We start from the raw sequence: 19,795 nt of genomic DNA, 5'->3' as shown, positions 1-19,795 counted from the left end.
TGGATGTAAAGTATTTGATTGCGCCCAAAGTGCGCATGTGTGTGTGAGTGTTTTGGGGGTCAGAGGTCAGCCTTAGTGGGCGCAGCGTGAGGCGCGACTCACGAGCGGAAACGGAAATTAAATTGTACATTTCAGTTCGACAATGTCGGAATGGTTAGTCGAATGAAATATAAAAATGTAAAGAAGGAAATTTGGAGAAAAAATACTAACTGACATCTTAGAAGGACAAATTTTGGGTTATCTTTCTGTATACCCATCTTTTTTGGAAATTCGGAAAGGGAAAATTTCATAAATAATACAAAGAATATACCTAAACGAAAGATATCCGAAAATCGAAATTTTAAATTCTAATAAAGATGGGAAGTACTAATTTTTTGGCGGTTAAACAACGTATTTTGTTATTAGAACTGGTAAATGGTGAAGCTTAACACATTTCTGGCTGATCACGCAGTCATCTCCGCATCGAGATTGAGCCGTATTATGGGGATTGGCGATTGGGGACTGACGCCCCCGCTGAAACATCGGGAACGACAACAATGCACTCCAAATTGCAACTCCTAGTGGTGTTAATTATGGGCCCAATGCCGATGGAACCCCCAATGACGGCTGCCGATGGCGATGATTACGGGGGGGCTGCGCTGCGAGTAGTTGTTGCTCTGCCAAAGGCATCTATTCGGGGTGGGAAATTGGTGGAACTATGGATTCGACACTAGAGGAGAAACGGGGGCGTGTTTCGCCAAATTGCACTGGCAAACACTTTGGAAGATGTCATTAAAATGGCTCGACTACCCACAAAAGCCCCCATTTGCCCCCCATCCACTCACCATTGACATTTGATTTGACACTCGAATAGCTATTTTCCGTATTCACATTTCGCGCCACGCCTCCTTCTGCCGACCGACCGCCCTTTTTCGCCATCCACACTTCCCACACACAGTTGGCACTCAATTTTCACGCTCGTTGGAAAAGTGATTGCAAAAGGGGGCGGTGCAAAACGATGTTTGGCCAGTTGATTGAAATATTTGAAATATTCGAATGAGACGACACCGGAAACTGGGTCGCATCGATGCCATTTATCGTTATCGATTCGCGCCGCCTTTCTGAGCCATTCGCCCCTCTCCATTTCCGTCCGGCGCTTTTGCTAATTGCTTTGCAACAATTTTGTTTAGCCGGCCAAGCAATTAGCAAATGACAAATGCCCCAGCCTCCGAAAGCCCCCCCGCCGCAAAACAATCCCCCCCCCCTTTTCGGCCAACCACAATGCAAACTTAAGCTGCTTAAAATGTATGCAACATGGGTCATAAAAATGATGCCAAACCTCCCGGACAAAAAGCGAACCGAATTGTTTACGTTGCGTGTGCCAACACATAAAATACAGGGTGATTTTTTTGTTTAAATAAATAAAGAGTAATTTTAAGTCTTATTAATGGGATTTATTTCATGGGAAAAAAGTCCACTAAATACTTTCAAGTTGATTTTAGTCTGGTTAATAGAGCCGTTTTATAACCTATAAAAAAAACAATACCAAAAAGTATTCTAACCATTATTTTCCCATTTCAAATATTTTAAAGTTTTCTTAAAATACAAAGAATATTTACTTTAAAAATTGTATTAAATATAATATAAGATATCCATATATTAAAACTTTATTTTGGGAATTTTGTAAAGCTGTGAATCCAAATATTCTAGACTAGCGGTCCGTACACAGTAAAATTAAAACATTATGATGTAAAAAAAGCATTTTTATTGTGATTGCTGGGATTGAAATAATTTCAAACTATTAGATATTTATAATATTTTATTTATTATACATTTTATATGTACCCTGTTCTTGAATAAATAAATTGCAGAGTGTGGCTTTATCTGCCGTATGTCCGCTTTATTTGCTCGGAAACTGTTGGCAACTGTTGGAATTCTTTTTGTATTTTGTTGCCATTTTTTGTTGGCCTAGTCTGAATAAATCTACGCATGATGTCGCACTCACACAGACACAGAGGCACACACACACACACACACATCAGCTCAGACACCCACACAGACAGGGAAAAACAAGGATACGTGGCCACACGGACACGTGGTTAGAGCCATGTTTGTTTTAATCCATGCTTTGTTCCAAACCCCACTAAGCCCCCTGCCGCCCCTACCACCCCCTCATTCATGATTGTAGGGGTGCTTAAATGCCCGAGTGTGTGTGTGTGCGTGTGTGTGTGTGCCTGACGCTTAAGCACTTAAGCGCATTTCCATAGATTTTAAGGCGATTTCATTTTCAACGCTCATTTGCATGCGACCAATTGGCATTGTATGATTTTATCATGGTATATCTCGTGTTGTTCAGCTTGTTGTTGCCGTTGGTATTATTAAGTTATGCTCTTTGTTGCCGCTTGTCAATTGATTGCATTTATTTGCTCAACTTAAACGTTTCGCAATTGGCTTAGTTTGCATTTTGACATTTGCGTAAGTCAAAATGCCAGCACGAAAAGCAAGTCCGTTGAGGTTTACTTAATTGGTAACCGATCAAAAAAATGACAAACTGCATATTCAACGTATAATGACTTGGTTTATTTTCTGGTGTCCATAGACAAATTGATTGGCTTTCGAAATCTTAGCTTTTCAGACGTATTCCGTCGCCTGCCTTTGTGTGATTTTTATTTATTGCTATTAATTACCGACAATGAAAGGATTATAAAAAAATAAAATCTATTTTTTGACCAAATATCGCATTTTTCATGCCTGGAATAACTTTATTTTTGTCATTTTTTGCAAAAAATTGTGATGTAACCTCTTATGAAAAATGCAAAAATTGGTCAAAAAATAAATAGCTAATGAGTTGTTAATAATAAACATAAACACAAAGCATTTTGTTTGTCATAAGGGTTTTCCACGATCCATTTCGTTAAGAGTGAATATAATAATAATTTAATACTCTTAGTATTTGGACAAGTAACTATGTATATACATATTTAGGTTTGAATGCCAATGGATTGCAAATAAAGCTACGAGTTCTACGAGGTATGACATTCCTAACTCTGACTTATATTTGCAATTTGGCAGCTGAAATACTGACTTTTTAGGGAGGAAAAATGAGACATAGATACATAGATACATAGATACATAGATACATAGATACATAGATACATAGATACATAGATACATAGATACATAGATACATAGATACATAGATACATAGATACATAGATACATAGATACATAGATACATAGATACATAGATACATAGATACATAGATACATAGATACATAGATACATAGATACATAGATACATAGATACATAGATACATAGATACATAGATACATAGATACATAGATACATAGATACATAGATACATAGATACATAGATACATAGATACATAGATACATAGATACATAGATACATAGATACATAGATACATAGATACATAGATACATAGATACATAGATACATAGATACATAGATACATAGATACATAGATACATAGATACATAGATACATAGATACATAGATACATAGATACATAGATACATAGATACATAGATACATAGATACATAGATACATAGATACATAGATACATAGATACATAGATACATAGATACATAGATACATAGATACATAGACACATAGATACATAGATACATAGATACATAGATACATAGATACATAGATACATAGATACATAGATACATAGATACATAGATACATAGATACATAGATACATAGATACATAGATACATAGATACATAGATACATAGATACATAGATACATAGATACATAGATACATAGATACATAGATACATAGATACATAGATACATAGATACATAGATACATAGATACATAGATACATAGATACATAGATACATAGATACATAGATACATAGATACATAGATACATAGATACATAGATACATAGATACATAGATACATAGATACATAGATACATAGATACATAGATACATAGATACATAGATACATAGATAAGATACATAGATACATAGATACATAGATACATAGATACATAGATACATAGATACATAGATACATAGATACATAGATACATAGATACATAGATACATAGATACATAGATACATAGATACATAGATACATAGATACATAGATACATAGATACATAGATACATAGATACATAGATACATAGATACATAGATACATAGATACATAGATACATAGATACATAGATACATAGATACATAGATACATAGATACATAGATACATAGATACATAGATACATAGATACATAGATACATAGACACATAGATACATAGATACATAGATACATAGATACATAGATACATAGATACATAGATACATAGACACATAGATACATAGATACATAGATACATAGATACATAGATACATAGATACATAGATACATAGATACATAGATACATAGATACATAGATACATAGATACATAGATACATAGATACATAGATACATAGATACATAGATACATAGATACATAGATACATAGACACATAGATACATAGATACATAGATACATAGATACATAGATACATAGATACATAGATACATAGATACATAGATACATAGATACATAGATACATAGATACATAGATACATAGATACATAGATACATAGATACATAGATACATAGATACATAGATACATAGATACATAGATACATAGATACATAGATACATAGATACATAGATACATAGATACATAGATACATAGATACATAGATACATAGATACATAGATACATAGATACATAGATACATAGATACATAGATACATAGATACATAGATACATAGATACATAGATACATAGATACATAGATACATAGATACATAGATACATAGATACATAGATACATAGATACATAGATACATAGATACATAGATACATAGATACATAGATACATAGATACATAGATACATAGATACATAGATACATAGATACATAGATACATAGATACATAGATACATAGATACATAGATACATAGATACATAGATACATAGATACATAGATACATAGATACATAGATACATAGATACATAGATACATAGATACATAGATACATAGATACATAGATACATAGATACATAGATACATAGATACATAGATACATAGATACATAGATACATAGATACATAGATACATAGATACATAGATACATAGATACATAGATACATAGATACATAGATACATAGACACATAGATACATAGATACATAGATACATAGATACATAGATACATAGATACATAGATACATAGATACATAGATACATAGATACATAGATACATAGACACATAGATACATAGATACATAGATACATAGATACATAGATACATAGATACATAGATACATAGATACATAGATACATAGATACATAGATACATAGATACATAGATACATAGATACATAGATACATAGATACATAGATACATAGATACATAGATACATAGATACATAGATACATAGATACATAGATACATAGATACATAGATACATAGATACATAGATACATAGATACATAGATACATAGATACATAGATACATAGATACATAGATACATAGATACATAGATACATAGATACATAGATACATAGATACATAGATACATAGATACATAGATACATAGATACATAGATACATAGATACATAGATACATAGATACATAGATACATAGATACATAGATACATAGATACATAGATACATAGATACATAGATACATAGATACATAGATACATAGATACATAGATACATAGATACATAGATACATAGATACATAGATACATAGATACATAGATACATAGATACATAGATACATAGATACATAGATACATAGATACATAGATACATAGATAGACAAACTTCAAAAAATCGTAAATATGAACGCGGATATCTCGGAAAATATCAAGGATAGAGAAATGGGATTTCAGATTTAGATTCCGTAGGCTTGAGCGCAGCGCAAGTTTGTTACGCGAATATGCCACGCCCACTCGCCGCCCAAGCCTGTGGCGCCCACAATTTTCATGCTAGATACAACATTTTAACTGAAATGTATTTTGCCACGCCCACTCTAACGCCCACAACGCTTAAATCTGTCTACCGCCGGTAGGTGGCGCATTTCAATCTCGCTTTCCTGCTTGCAAATCTCCATTTTCCTTTGGTCCCTTTAGCTGAGTAACGGGTATCTGATAGTCGAGGTACTCGACTATAGCGTTCTTCCTTGTTTTGTCTTAAATCCTTCTACCTATTTTTGACCTCAAGATACTAGGTATTTTGGCAATCATTTTGCGAATAAAGGTCAGAATAAGGAATGTCATACCTCGTTGAGCTCGTAATTAAATTCCCAATCGATTGGCATCCAAGCCCGGAAACTTTAATTTTTTATCGATTTTTGCAAAAATAGACGATGTTACCCCTTATGAAAAATGTGAAACTTAGTCAAAAAATAAATTTCCCGGAAGTTGATAGGGATCGGAAGCTTTGGTTGTTAGCTGCTCAAAACAGTTTGTCTTTCAGCTGTACGCCTTCTTTTGGCAAAGTTACGACTGAAAAACTTCACAAAATTATGGTGTCTTTGTCACGTTTTTTTGCGAAAGATGTGAAAAATTAAAAAATTTCCAGGTTTGAATGCCATTTGATTGGAAATTAAACAACGAGTTTAACGAGGTATGACATTCTTCGATCTGACCATTATTTTTGTAATAGCAGCCAAAAAACTAAATTCTTAGGGCGAAAAAATGGGACTCAGACTTTGGTCAAAAATACGATTTCTATCCAGTTTTTTAATCGTAGTTTAGCCAAATCAAGGCTTAAAAACAGCTTGCCAAAAATAAAAATCTTTCAGGTTTGCACGCAAATGGATTAGAAACATTAAAATGTATTCCTCAATTTGTATAACCCCTCGACGGAGTTGGTATTAAGTTTTATACGCCCTATTCTTTAATAAGTGGGCTTGGCCGTGGAGCTCGACAATATGATTAACTGCCGGCATTGGAGCAGAAATTGCTCCACAGCTGCTGCTGCTGCCTGTGTTGCATGTGTGGCTGTTCTGTTGCAGTTGTTGCATATTATTGCCCCGAAGGCGGGGGCCATAAAAACAGATGGTAATCTGCGTAAGTGGAAGTGCCAGCAGGTGTTGCACCTTGCTCGCAAAAATCAAAACGAGGAAATGGAAAATCTTAAATTGTTGCCGCTCGCATATCGATTTACTCAAGTTTTTCTCCATACGCACTAAATAGTTTCCCGCAGAAGTACACAGGGGAAAAACTTAAAAGTATTCCCTATTAAATACTTCGAAAGTATGATTTTAAAAATAAATTAAAATATATATTGTTGTAAAATCTGGAAATCTTCTTGTATGTTTGTTGGTATAACTTAACTATTCCTAAAACGTTTTAGACTTCTGCGGCACCTTGAACATCTTTTGAAATACAAAGTTTGCACTTTCCTTCGAGTGGCTAATTCGCACAGTAGTGCTTTTCACTTTCCTCATGCATATTCGCGAAATCGCGAGAGTGGGAGCCCGCCAGTTGGTCCTAACAAGGTTAAGTTGAATGGAAACTAATTTGCATGGCACGTGACTGTACCCCAGAGCTGCCGCCAGAGTTGCCAGAGCCGTGTTTGTTTGCAATTAACTCGGCCATTGTTGTCAACATTGTTGCAATGCCCACGCAGCGAGCGCTACTTATTTTATTTGCTAATTGCAACACTCAGGACGACAAGACGAAAGTGCTTGACAAGTTTAAGTTTGTTGCAACAGACAGCGGCAGCGATTCAGAACTATACAAGTATATATATACCTGGTGCTATAAATATATGTATATATATATACAAAACTAGAAGGCCGAGCTGCCAGCAGAACGGCAAACAAATTAAAAGTGACGCATTTTCCTTACTTCTTCTCCTTCAGACGAGTCCTTCCTTCGTTTCATTTTCTTCGCTGCCCAGTAATACTTGGGAAAATCATGACGGATTCCTTTTGACTCACCTGCATTTCTGAGCAGCAGTCAGAAAATTCCCCCAGCTAATCTCCATAATTGAAGGAGAATACAAGAAAAATATTCACGTTATTTCCCATGAATGTTTTGTGATAAGTAGCTGGCTACACAAAAGCTATTATCTTGAATTTATAAGAGGAAGGGTCTTCCTCTTCGACATTCAATGACTGATTGAAAAAATATTAATAAAGATCTTGATTAGTATAAAATGAGAATACATATAATATTTAAAATCAGGTATAAATTATGGAAATTCCTTGATAAGTTTGAATGAATATTGCAGATTTGAATTGGTATAAAACTAGCTTTAGCACTTGATTTTTTTTTAGTTCCTGACTATATTTATAAAGGGTAGTTCGTTCTCCACACTTTTTTTAGGCACTCCTGCCTCACTTACTTTGTGCCTTTCAGCGCTTTTTACACTTTGCACTAGTTGCAATGGCATCCACATCGGCATCATTGGGGATCCAATTGCATAAGCTGAAAACAAGAGGTCGCCGTGGGCGTGGCATTAACCCAAAAAGCCAGCAAAGCTGACGACGTTTGTTTTCCCAGGACCCTCGAGTTGAGTTGCGAAAATTGCGAGGCGAAGAAAAGCCGGGCGGCTTAAGTGCAGCCAAGAAAGGCGAAGGAAAACTCATTGCTGTGCTTATTATATTTTTTGCATTCTGGCGCGGGAAATTAAGTTTACTGCTCGAGAACATTGTAAGCAAGGGCTTACGATCTCAGTCTGTGGGCTCTTAGATTTCTCTTTAGATTTCCAAGCAAAATTGGAATTTCTCTGTTGAAAAGTCAATGTAAAATATTGAATTTCTAGTTATTGTACTATATAATTTTGCATAAAATATTATTCTATTCATTTAGTTTAATTTAATGTAAGACCAATACTGATTTATGGCCATCAACTGCCAGTTTTCAATTTCTCCGCAGGCCACTTATGCCTGGCAGCAGCCTGTCAAAACTTCCATCTTTATCAACACTCTCAGCCGTCACTCAGTCGATTTAGTGTGGCAAGCAGTTGGTGTTCCATTATTGTTAACAAGCTGAGGACCAAAAACGGAGCTGAGGACTGTATCCTGCGGCCTGGCATTACGCATTCATGCTTTGTTCGACATATCGATAACAGGCACTTAAACGCACGACTTAAGGTCATGCATAATAAACTTTGGTGTGGGTTGCAAAGAATGCGTATACGACTAGGAGTCACTGCCACATATTTGCACTCATTTTGGGCCTCAATTAATAATGCCTTTAAGGCCAGATGGCCGTGTGCGCATAAACACATCCATAAATTGTTCAGCGCAATTATGTAGCTAGGCCTTTTTGCCTGTCCCCCAAGGAGAATTGTTTCATTTGCTGTTAAATCTATAATGGGCACATTACGCAATCAAGCGAGCAAAGCGGCCGCGCACAAAAACATCCTTTTGGGATCCAAGGATCCGAGGAGGCGGTAAATTGACAGATCTATGGGCCAGCCTTTGGGGAACTTGGCCTGGCAGCTCGGCTTCATCTGTCGGCCCTGCAGTGCGGCACTCACTCTGACAAATGAACGAGAAATTGCCACGCTTTTTTCACCCATATATGACAGGGCCATAAATATTAAATTTTAATTAATTGAAAGCCATTAAAGCGTTTGCCTTTGGCAATCGCATGAATCACGCACGGACGCTCTAAGCCCCTGAAATCGGGGTATTTTCAAAGTTTCACTGGCCGCATTCAATTAGCCCTTGTGATAATGTGACTAATTGATTGGCTTGCAGGGTTAGTCATTCGAAAGATTGTGTGTAAAATAAACAAATAGTGAAGATTATTCGATAATGTTATTTATATATCACGCTTCCATCGCTATCGCAGAAATCTCGGATGAATGGCTGACAATTGGCGGACGAAATGGCCAGGGCAAATAATCGTAAATAATCGTAAATAACTGTTGAATGGGCAGCTGCAGCAAAATGGCGTCAACTGTCATTTCCGCTTGTCAAAGCAGAAAAAGCAATATGGCGACACTCCGTCCGCGGCAGTCGAAAAACCGAGGGCAAACTGCTGCTTTGATTAACTGCTGCCAGACGAAATGGATGCAAAAAAACCGCATGTAACCCACAAGCACACACACACACACTCATGGTCACACAAATACACACCCACTCGACGACCTCACACAGATGGACAGTGTGTTTGCGGTGTTTTAATTCGCTCGCCACACATTAAATCAATTAATTTATGTGCATAACTTGATACATTCTATTAAATACGATTAAATGCTTAAACAAAATGCATAATTGATTAATTGCATTTTCCGCCAACGATGAGATATCTTTCAATTTTCAAAATATTCCCCGCAGTGCGGCAATTTATGGCCGCTATTAAAATGACCGAGTGTCGTCCATCCGATGGATTGATATTGATACGTTGGGTTTGTAGGGCCATTGGCATCCCGAGAGCTTGGTTTTTTTGGCTTTTTGTCACTACACTAAAGTTACAAGGCTTAAAGTTTCTTCTGAAATGGAAAAAAAAACGAAAAGTTGGCCTACTTTTCTGCGCCTCGCATTTGAATTGCATATGAATCTGCAAGGGAGGTCAAGCTGCATAATTCATATTCATAAGCAGGCCCCAAGGATCTCTACTTAATTTTCGGTTGCCACATAGTTTAAAGGGTCTCCAGACAAAGTTTAAATTAGAGAAATTATTGTTCAGAATTCTTAGATAATCATAAATTAACTTAACAAAACATTTTTCGTTTGATATTTTTTCGTGACCTATCTTATATGTATATAAATGAAGTGATTTTTAACGAACTCACAGTTAAATATATATATTTTTATAACAAAACTGAATTTTTCCACACACTGCACTCGTTATTAAGTATATACAAATATTTGTTAAAAAAATTCAAAACATTTTCCTTTTATTCTCATTCTTGATATTAAATAAAAGTCTTCTTGGAAAATGCTAAACAAATTACATTAAAATTGTGAAAGTGAAGTGCTACAGACAACAGCTAAGATCATAAATTGTAATTTAGAACTGGTTTTTCGCTTGTCTGAATTTCCAAACTCGCATTTGCCCTGACCCCAGGTAAATGTCACAATATAAATATTTAATATTTCAATTATGCAACCGCAAATGATAAATTTCAAATATATTCCACCCCCCATTTCCGTTTCCGCTGCAGCGACCCCAACATCCGCTCACACAGACACATGCACAGGCACACAGACGACACACAGACACACAGGCACACCCACACAAAGGGCCTTAAATGTGCGTACAATGTGGGTCACACGAATATGTCTCAAGCAGTCACTCCTCGAGCCTTGTTGACGTTTTCGGCTGGCCCTGAATAATTTAAGTCTGTTTTCGAGCTCACGGGGCAACATAAAAACCGCACACAAATTACTGAAAATTGACCGCACTTAAAGCGGCCAAAGCACCAACACACATACACTACTGCCACTCAAAAACACATACATACGTACATGGGCACTGGGGTACATAAAATACAATTTAAATATTTAATTGCGAGCACAATTTAAAATCGTGTTAAAGCAAAAGGCAAAGTAAAAGCCATAAAAAAACGTGCTATACAGCTAAATGTTGCCGGAGCCATGTTATTATAATTCCCTACACTAAGGGCATATACGACTTTCAAACTGAACAGAGAGGAAAATATTCGAAGGATAAGTTCAATTTGTGAGCCCATACAACACTGCGTATACGTAATTTTGTTTAACAAAATGTTGCACCTACTTTTGATAGTTAATATTGCTTTAATAAATTTATTTAAAGGCACATAGCCTAAAATAGATTTTATTGCACAAGAAACTTATTTCCTAACTTCTATTGCTTAATTTTAAATACACAGCGTTTAATATATATGGGTATTAAGTTCCAACTAGTTAAAAAAGCATAGAAAACATATCAAAATAGTTTTTTTATTAGTTGTTTAAAACTGAAATTCAAAGCTGAATTAAGGGCTTCGATTAAAAGTTTTCTCTGCCCTAAAAATGACCAAAAAACTGAATAAAAATACCTGGACTTTTAATATATAAAAGGTATGCTTTAAGGACATTCCGACTTCCTAGTAACCATAGTGAAAAGTTCATCTAGCTCTCCATTTCGCCGCCCATCTCACTTTTCAGCTCTGTTCTTGTTTTTTGCTTTTGCTTTTGTGTGCTGCTGCATGGCCTGTGGGCAAAAAGCTATTGCATAACAACTGGGGCCAAGTTAATGAGCATTTTTAATGCAAATCATTTGCCCAGGGCCACACTTTATTCATATACGTGTCCAGGGGCGGGGGGGTGTTAATTGTCTCCTTTGGCCTGCCGATCCTTGGGGGCAACACAACATTCAACATACAGCATAAAACATACAATATACGACACTCACACATAACATAATCAAATGATTGCCAGCTGTTGCTGTTATTCTTTTCTGGGGGGAAAAAAGAAAGAGACCAAGTTCCTGGGTTTTTCTGGTTTTTTGCCCCATCTGCCAGCGCATATTCATTTAAATTTCAATTTATACCCGACCCGTTTTATAGAGTTAAGTGTTGACGGGAGTTCCCGTCCCCAGATTCCCCACATTTCCCACATTCCGCACTCCAGGCCCATCCCCATCCCCATATCCATGCCATCCTCGTCACTCTGGTAACTGGCGTATGGCTGTAATAAGATATGATAATGCCGCTGCATCTCCTGCCAGTTAATGTTGTGTGCATTTCAGTTGGTTAAGCTAAGTACTCGCTATGCATCCTCGTGTCTGGTGGCTGAAGATATGTGTTTATACACTCCCCCAGGCGAAATGCGGTCGCTGCTGGGAAAAGAAACGTTTTGCTGTTATTTAAATACAGCATTTTAGAATCAATTAAGGATCCCATAGAAGTCTGTCAACAAATCCTAGAAGCTGCTCTTTAAAACTTATTAACATAATATTTTATTTGCTGCTACAAGCATTCGAAGTTGGTTTAAGGCTATCCTAAACTAAAATGGTTATTATGGTCATCAGCCCAAAAAAAAAACAATTGCTGATTTAAAAAGGATATAAAAACTATAATGAAAATGTTTTCAAAAATGTAAGAAAAATGTTAGTTTTGCCAAATTGTAGACTTATGTTATCCACTAAAATCAAAAATTGCAGAGCTCAAAAAAAGGAAAAAACAAGCTGTAAAAGTCCATCAAAATTACCTTAAGTGGGGCAAACCAATCAAGAAATTAGTCAACCATTTTAAGCCAGCGAGAACTTGAAAACCCTTTCACGTTTTTATGGCCAGCAGGTATACGATTATAATTCCCACAGCTCCGAGGCAATTATCGTTTGTCGTTTATCGATGGCCATTTGCCATTTGACAGGATTACAATTTGAAACATTCGTAATGGACAATAAAAACTAATTTCGTTTGAATGGCACACACAGGACGGCCAGGTAATAGGGGGGAGGGGGTATTGAACCACTTTTGATGGTCAAACAATATGGAAGTCAACAGATTTACCTATCTATATGCATATATATATCTCTCAGGTTAGCATTTTTCACAGTTGCCGTAAAAATGCGTAGGTTTTCAACCAATTTTTGTACCCAGAATCCAATTAGAAGACAAAACAAAGTAAACAAATACAAAAACAAGGAGCTGGGACAGAGGAAACGAATGCAAACAGAAACGGATGGACACTTATGGGCCATGATAATAATATTAATTCTTCGGTTCTTCGGGATACGTGAACCACAGTGCGTATGAGCAACGTGCCGGCCACAGTGCGTATGGGCAATTCAATGGGTTGTGGGAAAAAGCTGAAAGGAAAACTGAGAGCAGGTGGAAAATAGAAACGGCAGAGACAAATTTCAATTAAAGTGTTGCAATAACAACAGTTTTGTGGCAGAGGAAATTAAAGGACAAACACGAGTGCATGTCACATCCCCATGTTGCCGTCCCCCTCTCTCCATATCACTCTGTCTCTCTCTATCTCTCTTATGCTGCGATCCTGTCATGTGTGAATGAGTGAGACCGAGTGAGGGCAACAACAATTGACAGCAACACACATAAAAGCTTTTAAATCTTAATAAATCTTGCATACAATTTAAAAAACACCAAATAAAAACGAAAGCCAAAGGAAATAAAGCAACAGTCGAGGTAGAAGTTTTTCATGGGGGACCCCTTGTATCTGTATATCTGCATCTGTGTTTCTGTGTATCTGTGTCTCTGTGTCTGTGTGTGTGTGCTTCCGCTTTGCAGACATTCTTTTTTGGCAACTGCCATGGCAGCTGAAGTTGACACGGCACCGTGAGGATGAGGATCCTTCCGCCAGAGCTCCCCTACCCCTCCTCATCCTTCGTGCCCCGAAAATAGCAGGCAAGTCAAAGACATCGCGGTTGCATTCTCGTTCTGTCACAGCTCGGATTCCGATTGTATGGGCACACTGAGCGAAAAACGGAATCTCTTACTATGTGTTTAAATATTATATCTCATATCTGATTGCAGCCTAATTTCAAAAATATGCATTGTAAGACTTAAGATTTCTAGAAACTACAAGAACTAGTGATTATAAATATGCCACAAAACTGATCTACGCCTAATTTAGTATATACTGATATTTTTGGTAGTGTGACCAGATACATTTAATTTTTAATTTTTCAATGTAAGTCTTTCCAACTCAATTATTCTATTAATAATTAAGCAAGTACTGTACTCTAAGAGCTATTCCTCACATCTATATAACAAAATAATTAACAAACACATAAAAAATATATATTTTAATTAGTTAAAATGTATTTCAGAAATCCTGAAACAATGATAGCTAAGAAACCCTATCCCTGATTGTTTTTATACATCTACTTATGATATTTAAGATTATAATAGTGTGAAGTGCGGTTCATACTTCATAGGATTTTTCTTTAGAACAAAGCCCATGATAAGCAGACATTTTTTCTCCCTCTGCAGATTCATATACATATCCATAAGCCCCCGGTGGTGTGTGTTTGCGTATCGCTCACCTTGGCAACATCTCGTAAATGTTGAACTGTATCTTGGGTATTTCCAGTCGTGACTTACCCCTCGTCCACCAAAGAGCTTGGACTCATCAGCGCGAACATAAATATTTGAAATTTTATGGAATTTTTTAAGGTTGAAGTCTCAATAAAGAATATTTTGGGTAATCCCTCGCCATGGGTAAACAACTCTTATTTCGGGGGCTTTGGATTTAAAAAGAGGTGGCGTTTGTGTGCCGAGGGCTGTGGGTTAAGGGTCCCTCTGTGCGCGTCTGAGTTCATGTATAAATTTTCCCAACTAACTGCGTCACATTTTGCATAAGTGATGAGATCGATTTCCGCTGATGTGCGTGATGGAGAAGAAGCAGACGAAAAGCTCTCGGAATAGGGATGCAAAGGGGGGCCTTTGAAAACCCCCCAAAGTTTCCAAGCGAAGAATCTGAGGCTAACGAAAGTTGCCAAAGATTGTCAACAGTTATTGCTAGTTGGGAGCCACAAAAGTAGGGGGGTTCCTATAAAAAAAGAGGTATAATATAGGGGGGTTCCCCCCACACGGACCCCAAAAGTGGGGTTCTACAACAATGTCTTCGTGTGTGCAGCAGCAGCAGCAGAAAATAAGCCAAAAGTGCCATAAAATGTTTGCACAGAGTTTTCGGGAGTGGAGTTTGTTTTCCCTTCAGTTTTCCCTCGCTTTTCCACGCTTTTCCTGCATCTCGTCTGCCCTTGCTTATTTACGTTTTTACCGCTTTTATACACGTCATTTATTTGGTTCTTGGTGGGTCCAAAACCAAACTAAACCGTAATTTTTCTTCATCTTTTTGTCGTCCTGTTGACTTTTTCCTGACTTTTGTTTTGCCTGCCAAGCGAATGCAATTCGAGTGTCTAAAGGGTGCCACAAATATTGAACGAGAAAAGAAAACCACAAAATGGAAAACTCAATAGTGTTCGAAATGAACATATAACTTTGACAAGATTTGTGGCGTTGATTTGGCAACATGTCTCTCTGAAATCCACTCCATTGAATTGCGAATTTAAAATAGAACTTGAATTAAAATTTAAAGCATTGAATAGAGCTTCCTGTTGCAATACAGTACAAATATCTGCAAATAAAATATATTTATAATAAACATTTAAACAACCACAAATGGGAGAAAAAAAAATATGACAAACAAAGGCGCAAGATCAAAATGTTAACTAAATTGAAATCATAACGATATAAACACAAATTGCGGCTTAAAATGAAATGAAATCATAATTGAATATGGAATCGGATTTTAATAACGAAGCTCTGATTGACTCAATTTAAAAGTTAAGCGCTAGTTGGCCTGTAAACTGAAACCATGAGTGATAGGATGCCATTAAAAACCAGCCGAATTTCTGGAAAATATATAAAAGCCACAGAGTTTAAAGTAAAATAACTCACTACTTCTCCGCTGAGGAAAAGCTGAAAGTGAAATGTATCTTAAGAAGGCAGTAAGGGGATCCCCTTTGGACAAACTGTTGCTTTTGCTTGTTCGGTTTATTGTTTAATTTTAAGTGCGACACTAACAGAAGCTTCCACTTGTCACGCATTTTGTGCGGACAGCCGTACAAACTGAGTCTTGTATGATTAGAGCGGCAAACTGCAGCAAATGGAGGGATTTTCAGGGGGTTAAGGGGTTTTCAGGGGGTTAAGGGTGGCAACAGCAGCACACACGACACATAAAAAGCAGCATGGAACTGCCCTTAACGAGCGCATAAATCTTTAACTGGCCCACCCACAATTACCCACCCAAAATCCACCCACCCACTCTCAAACAAACACACACATACAAACGAGTGCATTGTTTGTTTGTTTTGAGCAGATTGTTGTTGGGCGGTGCGGTGGCTCAGTGGTTTTGTGTTTCGGTGGGTGGTGGGTTGATGGGTTGATGGGTTGATGGGTGGTGCCCCTGGAGTTCTGCTCCTGCAAGCGCAACAAGAACTTTGCTTTATTTGTATTCTAATGACAGTTAACGTCAGTCTTCGACACAGCAACTAGAAGGCAAAGGTTGGACAAAGCTAACAGGCTTGCTAGACTTATGCTTTTATGTCCTAAAGTCATTATTGGGTACATTTTTATATAAACTATTGAATAACTATATAAAATATAAAATATTCTTAAGTTTTAAAATATCCTTGGGATATTATATCTTTAAAAATAGATATTTGTACTTAGATATTCAACTACAAATTTATAGTAACTACATAATTAGGAATGATAGATAAAAACCCAATGGATGTGAGTTCCAATATTTTAATATTTTGAGCCAACGCACAGTGGTCGGGCTTGTATGGAGCCGCGGCCATAAATACTTCTAGATGTGCTATCGCTATGAAACTTTCACCAAAAATCTATAAAAATATTAAAAATATATAGTAAAAAAATTGACCAGATCGTACAACTATATCCTGTAGCTTCCTTGGGAACGATTTCCTCAGTAATTGCGCTTACTGGAGAAAGCAGTCATAAATTCAGTAAATTCATAAATTCAGGCTGATATTTTTACTGTAAGTTATTTAACAACCTAGATCTATAATACCTACATGTATGGGTGTGATTACTTATTTCCACCCCCATGCACACCCTCTCAGATAACAGACAAAAAGCTTAAGATATATACAAATATTTTTAATGTGGAAAACAAACAACATAACAAAATCATATTCTTTTTAAATTGTTTCATTAAGTAATGAAATAGTTGACTCTAGTAGCGTTGATTTTTGGTTATAAGTAATTTTTCTTTGTCCAGTTATATATGGATCAGAGCTCAAAAGCAATCTGTTTAACAAATCTGTATTCCACGACTAATATTAGTTACTTTTGGTGGCAAGGAGTGTTTTATAATTATAGTTTCCTTGCACTCCAGCCAATCAGAATTTTTGTTAAGAAATCTCTCTTTATTCCGATTAGCAATCTGCCAAAACGATGCCAGCTTTTTACAAATATAGTTTATTTGTGATTGGAATTCGTCCAAATTCGACTCATATCCCTTATTTCTTATGTCCTTAATTAGGGCATCCAGTACATTTTTAAATCTTTCCGCAAGTGTGCCAGATTCCTCAATCCAAATGTTAAAAACATAATTTCGAGTATACTCGCTTTGAATTTGGGTACCTGAGAAAATAATTAAATAATCAAACAAAAAAATAATCTAAAAACATAAAACACATAACAAATAACGCAAAAACAACAACAAACTACAACGGCAACAACAACATAACAGACACAGAACAAAAAAGTGCGTCCCTCCTAGATAGAGCTGCTGAAAAATAAAAGAGGTTATGTTGAATTTTGCAATGGCAAATGTGCAGACGCAGGTTGTCGCAGCTGAAGTCAACATTTTTATAATCTAAAAATATTAATAAATAGTATAATGTGTACTTTATTGGGGGGCAACGGGGGGAAAACACTTAAAACTTTACCTAAACTTTGTAATGGACAACAAATACAAACTAAAAAAGACCCACTTCTTTAAAAATAGATATAGACAAGACACAGCACAAAATATTTATATATTTATCTGTATAAATAAAGTATATACCACTATGAACAATATTCATTTGAGTTCTATTGATTTTACGGGTGTTTTATAATTAATTTGCCTTTTTTAAATTTCGGCTGTTGCTCTTGACTGCTGGCAAATTGCAAATACGTAAACACGTGCTCGCTCTTTTCGTTCCATTTTTAGAGAGTCCCGTTAGAATTGCCAAACAAACGGTATTGTGTCGTTAAGTTTGGACAATCAGCTGTTCGAAAAAGTGGGTTTCGTTGGAATAGCTCAAAATCAATTTTTTGATTTATGGCCTATGGCAGCGACCACTGTGCAACGGCTTTAAAACATATCTTTTGATATTCCTTCTCTTCGGTGGATCTTAAGAAATCCTAATGTTATCTTAAATCGAAATATAATTTTTAAATTTTAATATATATTAATATTTTTTATATATTTATAGTAACACGTATTCATGTAAGTCTTAGTTTCTTAAACTTTTATCACTATCTATCACTTTTAATAAATGCATAAATATACAGGAACTTCTCAAAAGTTCCTCGGGACAACATAGAATTTTCATATTATATCTTTAAAAATAGATATTTGTACTTAGATATTCAAGCACAAATTGTATAAAAATAATAAGAAATTTTAAATTTGAATATATACAAAAATTTTGTATATATTTATAGTAACACGTATTCATGTAAGTCTTAGTTTCTTAAATTTAACTATCACTTTTAATAATTGCATAAATATACAGGAACTTCTCAAAGGTATATTTTATAAACAATGCAATTAAATCTAATTACTTGGTATACCCTCAAATTTTTCCACTGTTCTTAAGTATTTACCTAGTCGACTCTACTTGTCTTTGAACCACATCTTATTCACTTTTTGCTGCATACTTTTCGGCACACCATTAATTTAATATGCAGTGCAGTAATGCATATGCATGCCTACCCACACACTCGCACTCGCATTCCCATGTGCACAAGTGTGAGTGTGTGTGCCGGGCTGTAATTACGAGTGTGTAAGTGTGTAAGTGTGCGAGGGTATGCAACTTTAAATGCTTATTTAATTGTGTTAAGTGTCATTTACACTCGTTTTTACCACCCTCCGGCGAAGTCCTGCTCCTTTGCTGAGCCATTTTAGCGGCAAAAACTTTTAGCTAACATTTTAATTTATGTTCTACTTGCCACGCCCCCATTCGCACAAAAGGGGGCGGCCGGCGTCTTGCCGCTCAGCTCTCGAAATTAGTTTTAGTACCGAAAGTTGGGGAATGTCTTCATTACGCGAAGATAAA

The 19,795-nt window shown here is 36.1% G+C and overlaps 1 protein-coding gene across 1 annotated transcript in view; it reads right to left on the bottom strand.

The window, feature by feature from the left end:
* LOC119556475 overlaps window positions 1-19,795 on the bottom strand; it is a 69,178-nt gene that overhangs the window by 9,826 nt on the left and 39,557 nt on the right. The gene's annotated exons all lie outside the window — the stretch shown is intronic.

Source organism: Drosophila subpulchrella, chromosome X (assembly GCF_014743375.2).
Source record: "Drosophila subpulchrella strain 33 F10 #4 breed RU33 chromosome X, RU_Dsub_v1.1 Primary Assembly, whole genome shotgun sequence".
Taxonomy (NCBI): Eukaryota; Metazoa; Arthropoda; class Insecta; order Diptera; family Drosophilidae; genus Drosophila; species Drosophila subpulchrella.
The sequence above is the reverse complement of the archived record's forward strand: the minus strand, read 5'-3'. Positions and strand labels throughout refer to the sequence as shown.